The 13,365-nt window shown below is 39.7% G+C and overlaps 1 long non-coding RNA gene across 1 annotated transcript in view; it reads left to right on the forward strand.

The window, feature by feature from the left end:
• Positions 1-508: 508 nt before the first annotated feature.
• The window catches only part of LOC144299500 (uncharacterized), a 53,776-nt gene continuing 40,919 nt past the window's right edge, over positions 509-13,365 (forward strand). The window contains exon 1 of the long non-coding RNA XR_013366208.1: positions 509-580. This is a non-coding gene — a long non-coding RNA (uncharacterized LOC144299500). The remainder of the gene's footprint in view (positions 581-13,365) is intronic.

Here is a 13,365-nt window from a genome sequence, read left to right on the forward strand (position 1 = left end):
ACAAGGAACTCATTTCCCCTGAGTCCTTTGAGAGGTAGAAGGTAGGGACATTTATTGAACATCTACTATGTGCCTACAAATTCATTTATTCATTGGAATCACCTAAGGAACTAAAAAATACTTATGCCTAGTCCCCATCCTCATAGATTATGATGTAATTGGGAGTAACTGTTGAGGGGACAGATTTTGAATCCCCCCAGGTGATTCTAAGATGCTGAAAAGACAGAACTATTTGTCTAATTTTCATTAAACACACACAAACACACACACACAAAACATGAACCACCCGTTTCCCCAGCCCCACCACCACCACGTTAAAGGTGTGGAAACTGAGGCTTGGGGCATTAGGGGAAGGCCATTCGTAATAATAATGTTCATAGCTGACCATTTTGGTACTTAGGATGTTCCAGACTCTGTGATGAGCACATTGATGTGTATGTGTCTTTTTAAATTCTTGCAATGGCTCTTTGAAGCAGGGATTAATAATATCTTTCTTTTATAGATGAACAAACTGAGTCTCAAAAAGTATGTAATCTTCTCAAGTCTTCTGAACTGGCAAGAGATCATCCACAGAGGAAATGTGAGTGTGCTTAGATTAGGATTAGACTCTGTCAGGATTTGAATTTTTATTCCAACCTCTGGCTTATGCAGGATCCAACTTGTTTGTTCTTTGAAGATCCTGTCTCTGTCTTCTGTGTTTCTCTGAGCTTAGCACAGTGCTGGACTCTTGAAGGTACCTGCAGAATATTTAAAGTTATGGAGCAAATAGGGCTAAGGAGTGGACTTCCCAGGCATTAAGAAGCAAGACTTTTTGACCTGATCAGTTCTTCCTTCCTTCTCTCCAATATTTTTTGAGGTCTGTGCTGAAGACATAAGACAGACAAGGGCTGTTATGTAGCATCTATCATTTGTCAGCCAATGTTGGAGCTTTGAATTAACCAGCAGAAGGTGGGTTTTGCTTTTTTTCTCCCTGTAAAATGAACTGAAGCTGATGTGAGAAAATAGTTTCAGCACACCAAAGGGAAGAATGGTGACTGGTTTATTTATTTATTTATTTGGAGGTTTTTTTTTTCTCCCTCATCTGGAAAGTGGTAAGAGGAAAGAAATATTATCACATTCATCCAGCCCAGTGTGCTCCAGACTAGTGAGTCATTTGGTGTCATGCTATTCAAACATAAGTTCACTCATTCAGTGCTTTTTGAGCTCCTGCCATGTGCCTGGCACTGTTCTAGGTGATAGAGATATATTATAAAATGAAGTAAAGTCCCTTAATTTTATTTATTTATTTATTTTTAATTTTATTTATTTATTCAGTGAGAGACACAGAAAGAGAGAGGCAGAGACACAGGCAGAGGGAGAGGGAGAAACAGGCTCCATGTAGGGAGGCCAACATGGGACTCGATCCCGGGTCTCCAGGATCAGGCCCTGGACTAAAGGCGGTGCTAAACTGCTGAGCCACCCAGCTGCCCCTTAATTTTATTTTTTAAAGATTTTATTTATTTATTCATGAGAGACACACACACACACAGAGGCAGAGACATAGGCAGAGGGAGAAGCAGTCTCCCCGTAGGGAGCCCGATGCAGAACTCAATTCTGGACCCCAGGATCACTACTAGAGCCAAAGGCAGAGGAGGCTCAACCACTGAGCCACACAGGTGTCCCTTGGTAAAGTCCCTTGATCCATGATGACCTGAATGATGAGAAAAAGCAAGTCGTGTGTAGATCTTGAGAAATAGAGGTGGTGAGAGAGGGAACAGTAAGTATGGAACCCTGACATCTGAATGAGTTTGGTGGGTTTAAGGAACAGTATAGGACAGAATGTGGCTCAGAGTGGATAAAGAGGGGGAGAAGGCATGAGGTAGACAGGGGCCAGATCACGCAATGCCCTGTAGCCATGATAAGGCATTTGAATGTTACTCTGTACCAAATCCTTTACTATGGTTTTTCCTCATGCTTTGTAATAGGACCTTCTGCTTATCTTCCCAGCTGCCTTTTTACTTTAGCTAAGCTGAACTTTTAAACGCTTCCTTGCTGTCTCTCATCTCTGTGCTTTTACACATGCTCTTGCATCTATCTGGAATACTCTCCAAGCTCCTTTTACTCAACCTTTGGGTATTATCTTGGATAGCACCCCTCTAGGAGCTATCTCCTGCCTTCTCATGCTTGGGTTCAACATTTCTTCTTTTTGCTCATTGTCCCCCCTAGGTCCCCCTCTTGAGCTTTATTGAGGCATAATCGACGAAGAGAAATTTTATATATTTAAGATGTACAACTTGATGTTTTGGTATACATATATGTTGTGAAATAATCAGTACAATGAAGCTCAATGTCTAGCCACTGATATTTTGGATGTCACTGAAACAAAGGCACAATGCAGAAAAGCACAGGCAACAAGAGCCAAAATAGACAAGTGGGATTGCATCAAGCTAGAAAGCACCTGAATGGCAAAGAACACAGCAGCATGAAAAGCCAGCCTATGGAATAGGAGAAAATATTTGCAAACCATATGTCTGGTAAGGGTTTCATATTCCAACATATATGAGGAACTCCTACAACTCAGTAGCAAACAACCAAGTAACCTGATTAAAAAATGGGCAGAGGATCTTGATAGATATTTCTTAAATGAAGACCAAAGATGGGACATCTGGGTGGCTCATTGGTTGAGTGTCTGCCTTTGGGTCAGGTCATGATCCTCGGGTCCTGAGATCGAGTACCACATCAGGCTCCCTACAGAGAGCCTGCTTCTCTCTCTGCCTATGTCTCTGCTTCTCTGTGTGTCTCTCATGAATAAATAAATAAAATCTTAAAAAAAAAAGACCAAAGATGACAAGGTGTTGGGGAGCATGTGGAGAAAAAGGAATCTTTTTTTGGTATAGTGTTGGTATGGAATGCACATTGGTGCAGCCACTATGGGAAACAGTATGGAGATTCCTCAAAAAATAAAAAATAGAACTATTTTACCACCCAGGAGTCCCACTTCTGGGTATGACTCTAGCTTTTCATAGCATTTATCACATGATATTTTTATTTGTGTCTCTTTCCCAGTAAGGGTTGAGTTTCATGAAGCCTTGGCCAGTTGTCTTGTTTCCCATTATAACCCTTATGACATTGAGTACTAAATGCACAAGAAATCTTTATTGAGATGAATGAATAGCTGAGTGAGCCTGGAGGTCATGGACAATGCCTAAGATGTTGATTCAGTTCTGCAAAATGCTGGGAATTCAAAGATTCCCAAGAATCTAGAACTAAAAACCAGGAGCATTGCTCTTGCATGGGATAGACTCATAAAGTTCAAGAAAGAGAGTGCTGGAATGGAGATTTTATGGGAACATGGAAGAGAGAGCAATTAAGTTAGCCCAGAGCTAGAGATTAAAGAAACTATAGGAAAATAACTGATACTTAACCTGGACTTTCAGAGGTGACTAAGAATTTGCCTGCCAGGAATCTAAGGATGGGGGAGTTGAGGGAGGATCCCAGGGCAGAATAAAAACATGAAGATGAGAATGTGGGTGGCACATTTGGGGACCAGTGATTTGTATGCATACAGGGTTGAGCCTAAGTCTGTATTAGTTGGGATGCTTTGACCTTTGAGTAAAATAAAGCCCTACCAGAAGTGGTTCAAATATCAGGAAAAAATTGTGTTGCATCTCAAGAAGTTAGGAGGGAAGTGATTCCAGATGACTAATTTGGCAGCTCAGTGTCACCAAGGAGTCACTTTTCCTATATTCCCACATTCCTACATTGTCATTCCAGTGAATGAATTTGAGGCTATGTTCTTCTCTGTTGATTTGAATCTCTGTTTTTAATCAGTGAGGGAAATATTTTCCAGAAGGCCTGTCCCAAGTCCCATTGGCTAGGCCTGTGTCACATGTCTAAGCCTAAGCAAGTTCCTGGAAAGGGACAAGTGCCCACCATAACTGACTTAGGTCAAGCAAGACTTACATCTGCACCCAGGACTGAGGAGGGACATGCAACTGCTCAATTAAGGAGCAAAATCAAGGTCTTTAACAAGAATGGGAGGGCAGTGGGTCAGGCAGCCAATTTTTGGCCACCATGGAGACCTGGAGCACCTGTGCTCTGTCCAGGGTCTCTGCTACCACTGGGTCCAGCCCAATGTTGCCATAAGGGTGAGGACCTAGTGTTGCCAGACATTATAATTAAAAAAAAAATCCAGAACTCGAGATTTTTTAAAAAAAGATGATTTATTTTGGCAGGGAGGAAAGGCAGAGGGAGAGGGAGAGAATCCTCAAGCAGACTCCCTGCTGAGTGTGGAGCCTGATTCAGGGCTTGATCCCAGGACTCCAAGATCATGACCTGAGCTGAAATCAAGAGTTGGACCTTAACAGATTAAGCCAGCCAGGTGCCCCTAGGATATTTTATGTGAAATCTTAGGATTTCTAAATGTTGGCAACTAATTTAAATTAAAAAAAAACTTTCATTCAAATAAAATGTTTATGGGTCAGACATGTACAGATTCTAAAGGGAAAGATCTCCTTCATCATGCCAATTTTCTCCCTGTCTCCAGAAATGAACACTGTTAGCATTGTATGTATCATTCTGGATCTTTCTTTTTTTTTTTTTTAATTAAAAAAAATTTTTTTTAGGGGGGCTTGGGTGGCTCAGTGAGTTAAGCATCTGCTTTTAGCCAGGGGTCCTGGGATCAAGCCCCCTGTTGGGCTCAGTGGAGAGTCTGCATCTTCCTCTGTCTACTGCTCCCCCTGCTTGTGTTCTCTCTGTCTCTCTCTGTACATGTATACAGTTTTTGGTATGTGTGTGGTGCACATATGTTTAACCTCAAGGGGATTTTATTATGTATATTGCTTTAAGGCAAACTCTTTTCACTTAACAAGAGGTCTTAGAGATCCTTCCATGTGAGTGCATAGATTTGTGAATGATACATGAGAGAGAGAAAGATTCATGTCAAGTATGACTGTTTAGAAAACATGGTCTGAGCATCTGCCTTTGTTTGGCTCAGATCATGATCCCAGGGTCTTGGGATCGAGTCTGCTTCTCCCTCTGCCTTCCCCCTGCTCATGATCTCTCTCTCACTGTCTCTCTCTCAAATAAATACATAAAATCTTTAAAAAAGAGAGAATGAAAATGCTGATCCTTACCACAGCCATGAAAGGAACATTCCTTGGCCCTCCAGTGTGAAAATCCCTTCATGGGAATTCTTTTGTTTTTAGATGGGGTGGTGGCTTTGTCCGTCAACTTGGTTAATATGAACTACTTGCCCCAGAATCCTTTTCCTGTTTGTTTCAAAATCGGGTGAGCCTTCAGGTAGATTCTTGGGGGAGGATATAGGGGAGCTCATACTTGTTCCTGCTGATCTGCTTAATCATGCGGGGGCGGCGGGGGGGCGGGGCATGATGAGCAGCATCTGGGCCTGCAAACTGCTTTACCTTCAGCACCTGCCACTCCTGGGCCAGGTGTGTGTGTTTAGGTGTGCAGGTGTGTGTGTGTTCAGCTCTATGACTAAGGGCTCTGCTTCCTCAGGATACTCACACCACTAATACCAGAGGCACCAGGAGCCTGGTTTCAATCTGCCTTCATGGTGTTCCAGCATGTTCTTAGATCCCTCTTCTCTTTCTGACTGCCTGCCTGAGGACTTCAAGGTCCAGCATGAGATACGAAGACAATAGCCTTACAGCAACTGCCTAATCAGCCCTCACAATTGCATGAAGCTAATTCCTTGCAACAAATCCCTTTTGTTTTACATATATTTATATATAATATCTACACATACAAAATCTATATCATTATGTATATTTAAAACGTATGTGTATATCTACATATTTTTTTAACATGTGAAAATTTATCTATCATCTCATAGTGGTTTTGCTTTTCTGGTTGAACCCTGGTTGATACAGAAGTATTTCCATCAGAATAACAACAGGAACTACAACAAGAAACACTAATGGAGTGTTTTTTAAGTGTCAAGACTGTGCAGGGTACTTTATGTATATTGTTTTATTTAATCCTCACAGTAATTCTAGAAGCGAGGGCTATCATTCCCATTTTACATGCAAATAGCATGGATTTAGCAAAGTTAAGTACTTAACTGCCATCATAGAGCTACAGAGTGGCAGAGCCTGATGTTAATCTGGGTTTGTCTGACTCCAAAGCCTGGGCTTTAAACCATCGAACTATACTACTTCCCTTAAAAACCAATTCTAGCCAGATTTCACATTAGGAATATAGTTTATGGACATTCTGAGGCATGAACATTGGGGTACCCTCCCACTGCAGAGGAAGAGAAGAGAGTGTGCTTGCTTTGGAAACAGCATGTGCCTTGAACTTGAGGTTCATAATGTCTTTGAGAATCTGGTTTAGAGGCAAGTGTGGTGTTCTTGCTCACTTATAAAACAGGCCCCCTGTTTTGTTTCCTGGGAGTCCACTCAGGTTCTTTGAACAAAGTATGATATGTGTACCACTGGGTATGCACAGGGTAACTTGATATCACTGAACACTACATACAGTTGAATAACATATTTTCCTTTCAAATGATTTGCCTACTGATTATAGAGGTGAAAAAGTATTAACACAGTGCTAATATGTTTCTAACACCTCTCTAACATTGACTAGTCTACCTTTGAACAAGAAAAGAAAGCAGGGCATAGCCTGAGAGTCTCCAGGGGCAACTGTAGCTATAGAGAATTTAGTAGAATTGGGTGCATTCTATTTATTTTTTTGCAGTTAACTTCTAAGAATGGCAAGGAATAGTGTTTTTTTTTTAATGTTGATATGCTAGAATTTGTAAGTTAGAATTTTACTAAAAAGATATGAGTCAATTTAAAGAAATACTATAATAGTGCCTATGGTTTTGAAGAAAACTGTTAAGGTGATAAAAAAACTGAACTTTGTGAAGCAATGGTTGGATCAACATGAGGAACCAACCAAGTGATATTACTTTCATTGTTCTAGTCCTGTTGATGTTTCTAGGCCCACTCCAAACCCATTATAGTAGTTGTTCAGTAAATATTTGTTGAATGAATAAATGAGTCCTTCTTGAAGGACTCATCTCAGCCCCTTTCAATTATAGGGACTCCTCCCATCTGGAAACTCACAGCACTTACTGGGCTAGCACTCATTCAGTAAGCATTTTTTGGATACCTACAGTGTGCCTGGTATCAAGAATGTCATAGCCAAACAAGATGCCAAATATTGGGCAATTTAACAAGTATGTTGTGTGATGGTGCTTATATATTTTATTATAAAACTTGTATGGTAATGTGTACCTTTTCCTGTGCAGACTCTGTTGTCCATATTAATTCTAACCGTAAAGCCAGGGTCCAAGTGACATATTGAGAATGTTAGGGGAAATAGAAAGAAAAAAGAAAGACAAACAAAAAATGAAATGGTGGTACAGCTAGGCCTATACTGTCCAATATGGTAGCCACTAGTTGCATGTGGCAGTTGAACACATGAAATACAACTAGTCTTAATGGAGATGTGCCCTGAATGTATATTGCATACTGGTTTTTAAAGGCAGTATGAATAAAAGATCTAAGATATCTTGTTTATACTTCTCTGTATTGTAACATGTTATAATTATTATATATGGTATGTATTGGGGTAAATGAAATATAATATTAAAATGACTCTCAACTATTTATTTTTTACTTCTTTAACATGGCCAGGAGAAAATTTAAAATTATGGATGTGGCTCACATTTTCTTTCTATTGAACAGTACTAATAGCTAGACTGTAGGGCCCCAAAGGATAGATAGCTTGTCTTCTTGTTTTACCACTGTGTTTCCAGCATCTAGCACAATACTTGGACATAGCAAGTGGTCAGTAAGCTTTTATTAAACCACATGTGAGTGATGCAGTGGTGTGATATTGTGATTTATAATAGCAAATATATGCTCCGCCTTAGTCCTGTTCCCAGCACTGAGCTCCTAAAAACCCTTAGTTCCTAAGTGAGGAGAGCCATTAAGGTTTTCTTTTGTTATCTTAATAAGTGACTTTTGGACTCAACCTCAAGATAGGGGCTGGTTGCCTGGAGAACCAACCAGATGATTTAGAGGGTCAGAACTTTCAATACCAGCCCCCCTCCCACCTCCACCTCTGGGCTTGGGAGAGGAGAGGGGCCAGAGGTTGAATCAATTGCCAATAGCAATGATTTAATCAATCATGCCTATGTAATTAAGCCTCCTTTAAAGACTCAAAAGGACAGGGCTCAGAGAATTTCTGGGTTGGTGAACAACATGGATATTTGTGGAGAACGGTGCCCTTTGAGAGGGCATGGGAGCTCTGAGGCCTCTTCCCATACCTTGCCCTATGCATTTCTTCCATCTGGCTCTTCCCGAGTTATAGCCTTTTATAATAAGCTAGTGATCCAGTAAGTAAAATTTTTCTCTGAGTTCTGTGAGCTGCTATGGCAAATTAGTTGAACTTCTGATTTATAGCCAGTGGGTGGGAAGTACAGGTAACAATCTACACTAGCGACTGGTGTCAGAAGTGGTTGGGGGCAGTGAACCCTTAACCTGTGAAACCAATTATTATCTCCAGGTAGATAGTGTCAGAATTGAGTTGAATTATTGGATGTGTTGTTGGATTTGTGAGGGGGGGGGAGGGATGCCTCCCTAGACACACAATGGAATTGATACCAAGAGTCCTAGTTAAAAGACATAGAAGCTGCTTCAACAATTGCTTCAGTATACAACTAGCATTGCTATTTTTCACACTTAACTAATTTTTTTCTGCAAATCTTTAAGAATTCTACTTTTTTTTTAAAGTGCCTCAGATAATGATTTAATTTAGATTTAACAAGCCAGTTATTGCAGGTCAATTAAGTGCCACTTTATGATTTAAAACCTATTTATTCAGATTAACAACCATTAAATGGTTTTTATCACACCTCTTTTTAGTTAATACTATTTAAAACTATTTGCAGTTATTTAAAACATCATTTCACATCCATGGACACTTAAATCTTTTAAAGTCAAGATGATCTGTTTTTTTTTAAAAAATCTCTCTGGTCATTTGTAACCCGATTTATTATAGAAGAATGTAGAAGATATAATTTACTAAGAAGCAAAATTAACTAAAATACATGTGAAGCTTCTCTAGACAATATAAGGTGACCAGGAAGTTGACAGAGTTGACTGGGCAGTGAGCTCATATTTAAGTATTAGTATTTTTTAAATAATAGTTTTCTTGAGCACCCTTTTTAAAAAAGATTATTTGTTTATTTATTAGAGAGAGAGGGGACAGGTGTGGGAGGGACAGAGGCAGAGAGAGAGGCAGAGAATCCCAAGCCAACTCTGCAGTAAGCTTGAAGCCCAATGTGGGGCTGGATCTCATAACCTATGAGATCATGACCTGAGCCAATATTAATTCAGTGGTTTTTGGTATATTACAGAGTTATGCAAAGATTACCATTTTAAATTCTAGAACATTTCTTTCATTCCAAACAGGAAATCCCTTACTTATTAGCAGAAAGTCCTAATTCTCATATCTCTCCATGCCCCAGCAACCACTAGTTGACTTTCTGTGCCTATGGATTTGCCTATTCTGGACATTTCATATAGGTGGCAGTAGACAATATGTGACTATTTGGCTTCTTTACCTGGCATAATGTATAATGTTGTAGCATGGGTCAGTATTTCCTTTTTTTTTTTTTAAATAGAGCTGTGTGGGGGTGGGGGAAGGGGCAAAGAGAAAGGAGTACAGGGAGAGAGAGAAAGAGACAGAGAGAGAAAGAATCTTAAGCAGGCTCCATGCTCAGTGCAGAGCCTGATACAGGGCTGGATCCCAGGACCCCAAAGACATAACTTGAGGCAAAATCAAGAGTCCGAGGCTTAACTGACTGAGTCACTCAGGCACCCCTTTTTATTTCTGAATAATATTTCATTGTGTGGATATATCACATTTGTTTATCTGCTCATCAGCTAATGAACATTTGGGTTACGGAAAAGTAATACATTATAAAAATTACATGCTTTATAACAAATTTCACATGATGTATATGTGTTCTAATAATGACCATGAATATTTGTTGAGCACTTATTTCTTACTAGGTATTCTAAATGCTTGTATGTTTTAGCATATTTATAATATTCACAACCCTATGGGGGGGGGTGGTCACCATGACCTCCATCCTTCTTTTTTTTTTTTTTTTAAGATTTTATTTATTTATTTATTTATGAGAGACACAGAGAGAGGCAGAGACATAGGCAGAGGGAGAAGCAGGCACCTTGCGGGGAGCCTGATTTGGGACTTGATCCTAGGATCCTGGGATCACCACCTGAGCCAAAGGCACTCAACCCCTGAGCCACCTAGGTGCCCTGTTATTCTTTTGGGGAAATAATTCTTATTCTTATGGGGAAACTGGGAAATGGGAATATTAAGTTACTTATCACAAGATAAATAGCTAGTATGTTATTCAAACCGAGGAAGACTGACTGCAAAGCCTGCACTTTATTTTTCATTTACAAAATTATAATATAAAGAACTGACTTGGGATCCCTGGGTGGCGCAGCGGTTTGGCGCCTGCCTTTGGCCCAGGGCGCGATCCTGGAGACCCGGGATCAAATCCCACATGGGGCTCCCGGTGCATGGAGCCTGCTTCTCCCTCTACCTGTGTCTCTGCCTCTTTCTCTCTCTCTGTGTGACTATCATAAATAAATAATATAAAAAAAATAATAAAATAAAAAAAATAAAGAACTGACTTTTGGGGAAAGAGAAGCATACAGTTCTATGAATGTTAACACATATATATTTGTATAACCACTACCACCACCATCAGATACAGAACTCTTCCATAATCCCAAAATACTCTTTTGTGTCCCATCTTGACCCATCTTAACTTTTGGATGATGACACCACCAGTTAACCGGGGAACTAGATCTGGGCAATTGGAAGTTCACTACTCTTCCTCCATCCTTGGAATGTAGATCTTACCCACTTAAGATGTTAAGACTATGTAGACCAGGTCTGTCATGGAATCTTATAGTTAAGGCTCCTAGATAAACTTTTAAGGTTTTGGTGGGTTGTGTAGGAATCTACTTGGCTTTTGGCCACCTGAAACAAGCCTCTTAAGTAAGTTCCCTTGTTTATTAAATCTGCCACCTACCAATCTGGAGTGACCCACCTTTCTTCAACTTCCCCTTGCCCCAAGAGTCCAAGGACCAGTTTGCAAGCCCAAACTAACCCCATTGGTGACCACTGACCTATTCTCCATCCTATAGTTTTGTGGTTTTTTTTTTTTTTTTTTTTTTACAGAGACTGTCATGTGAATGGAATCATGTAGTAGGTAACTATTGAGACTGGCTTATTTCAGGCAACATAATGCCTTTTAAAAAATTATTTATTTATTTATTCAAGAGAGAGAGAGAGAGAGAGGCAGAAGGAGAAGCAGGCTCCATGCAGGGCGCCCGACATGGGACTCAATCCCTGGTCTCCAGGATCACGCCCTGGGCTGAAGGCAGCGCTAAACCACTGAGCCACCCAGGCTGCCCAACAAAATGGCTTTTAGATTGGTGCAAGTTGTTACAGATGATAATAGTTCATTCCTTTTGATTGCTGAGTAGGATTCAATTGTATGGCTGTGCTACAATTAGTTTATCCAGCCACTTAAATAAGAAAGACATGTTAATTGAGGCATAACATTTCAAGCAGAAAGTGCACAAATATATGGACACCGACTGGTGAGTTCATGAACAAACCATGTAAGCACCTCCCAGACTAATAACTAGAATCTTGCCAGTGCCTTTATGCCCTCTTCCAGGTAACCTTACTTCTGTTTTTACTTCTCTCTCCATAGGCTACTGTGGCCTATTTTTGAACTTTATAGATATGGGCTCATATGAAATTTGTTCTTCTATCTGGGTTCTTTTGGCCAATATTATGGTTGCAAATATATTCATGTAGCTGTAATTTATTCTTATTGCCCTATAATATTCCATTTAAAAATATATCACAATGTATTTCTTCATGTTGCTGCTGATGGACATTTGAGTTGTTTCTGGTTTGGGGCTGTTTTCAGGAGTGGAGTTGCTGGATGATAGGGTGTATGTATGTTCAACTATATTAGATAATGCCAAACACCTTTTCCAAAGTGAATGTATCAATTTTCATTGTACTAGCCACTAGTGAGAGTTCTAGTCACTCTGTTTCTTTAACGACACTTGGTATTGTCATTTTAAAAGGATTAAGCTCTTTTGGCATGTGTACAGTGGTGTCTCACTGAAATTTTAGTTTGCATTTCCCTAATGATGAATGATATTGAATATTTTATGTTTCCTGATTATTTATATATTCTTTGTGAGGTGCCTGTTCAAGTCTTTTGCCCATTTAAAAAATGAATCGTCGGGCAGCCCCAGTGGCTCAGGGGTTTAGCGCTATCTTCAGCCAGGGGCGTGATCCTGGAGACCTGGGATCCAGTCCCACATCGGGCTCCCTGCATGGAGCCTGCTTCTCCCTCTGCCTGTGTCTCTGCCTCTTTCTCTGTCTCTGTGTCTCTCATCAATCAATAAATAAAATCTTAAAAAAATAAAAAAATAAAAAATGAATGGTCTATCTCTTTTCTATTGATTTGTATATTTGATGGTGTATATTCCAGCTATGAGGCTTTTCTTAGTTATGTGTATTGCAAATATCTTTCTCTACCCTGTGGTTTGCCCTTTCACCTCTTATGAGGTGTTTGGTTTTTTATTTTTAAATTGTAGTAAAATATAAACACATACAACTTATTATTTTTACCTTTTTATAGTACAATTCAGTGGCTTTGTGTACATTTACAATGTTGTATAAGCACATCCCCCCTGTCAGGTTCCAGAACTTTTTCATCACTCCAAGGAGGAAACTGACTAAGCACTCACTCCCCATTCTTTTCTCCCCCAGCCCCTGGCAATCACTAATCTACTTTCTGTCTGCATAGATTAGTCTATTCCGGACATTTCCTATAAATAGAATCATATAATATGTGGCCTACTGTGTCTGGCTTCTTTTACTTCACATACTGTTTTTTAGGTTTATCTAAGTTGTAGCATGGATCAATACTCAATTCTTTTGTGAGTCATTGGGGAAATGCAAATCAAAGCCATAAGGAGATACCATATCACATCCACTTGGATGACCATAATAGAAAGAAAGAAAAACAAAAATGCAATGAAAAAACAAGTGCTGGCAAGGATGTGGAGAGATTGGAGACTTTATACACTGCTGGTGGGAAAGTAATATGGTACAGCCACTGTGGAAACCAGTTTGGCAGTTCCTTACTATCTTGTTGATGAGTTTAATGAACAGAAGTTCTTAATTTTAATAAGTTCTAATTTATTTAATTTTTTAAAAAGATTCTCATTTATTTATTTATTTATTTGAACGAGAGAGAGAGAGAGAGAGAGAGAGAGAGAGAGA

The sequence above is a fragment of the Canis aureus genome, chromosome 27 (assembly GCF_053574225.1).
Source record: "Canis aureus isolate CA01 chromosome 27, VMU_Caureus_v.1.0, whole genome shotgun sequence".
Taxonomy (NCBI): domain Eukaryota; kingdom Metazoa; phylum Chordata; class Mammalia; order Carnivora; family Canidae; genus Canis; species Canis aureus.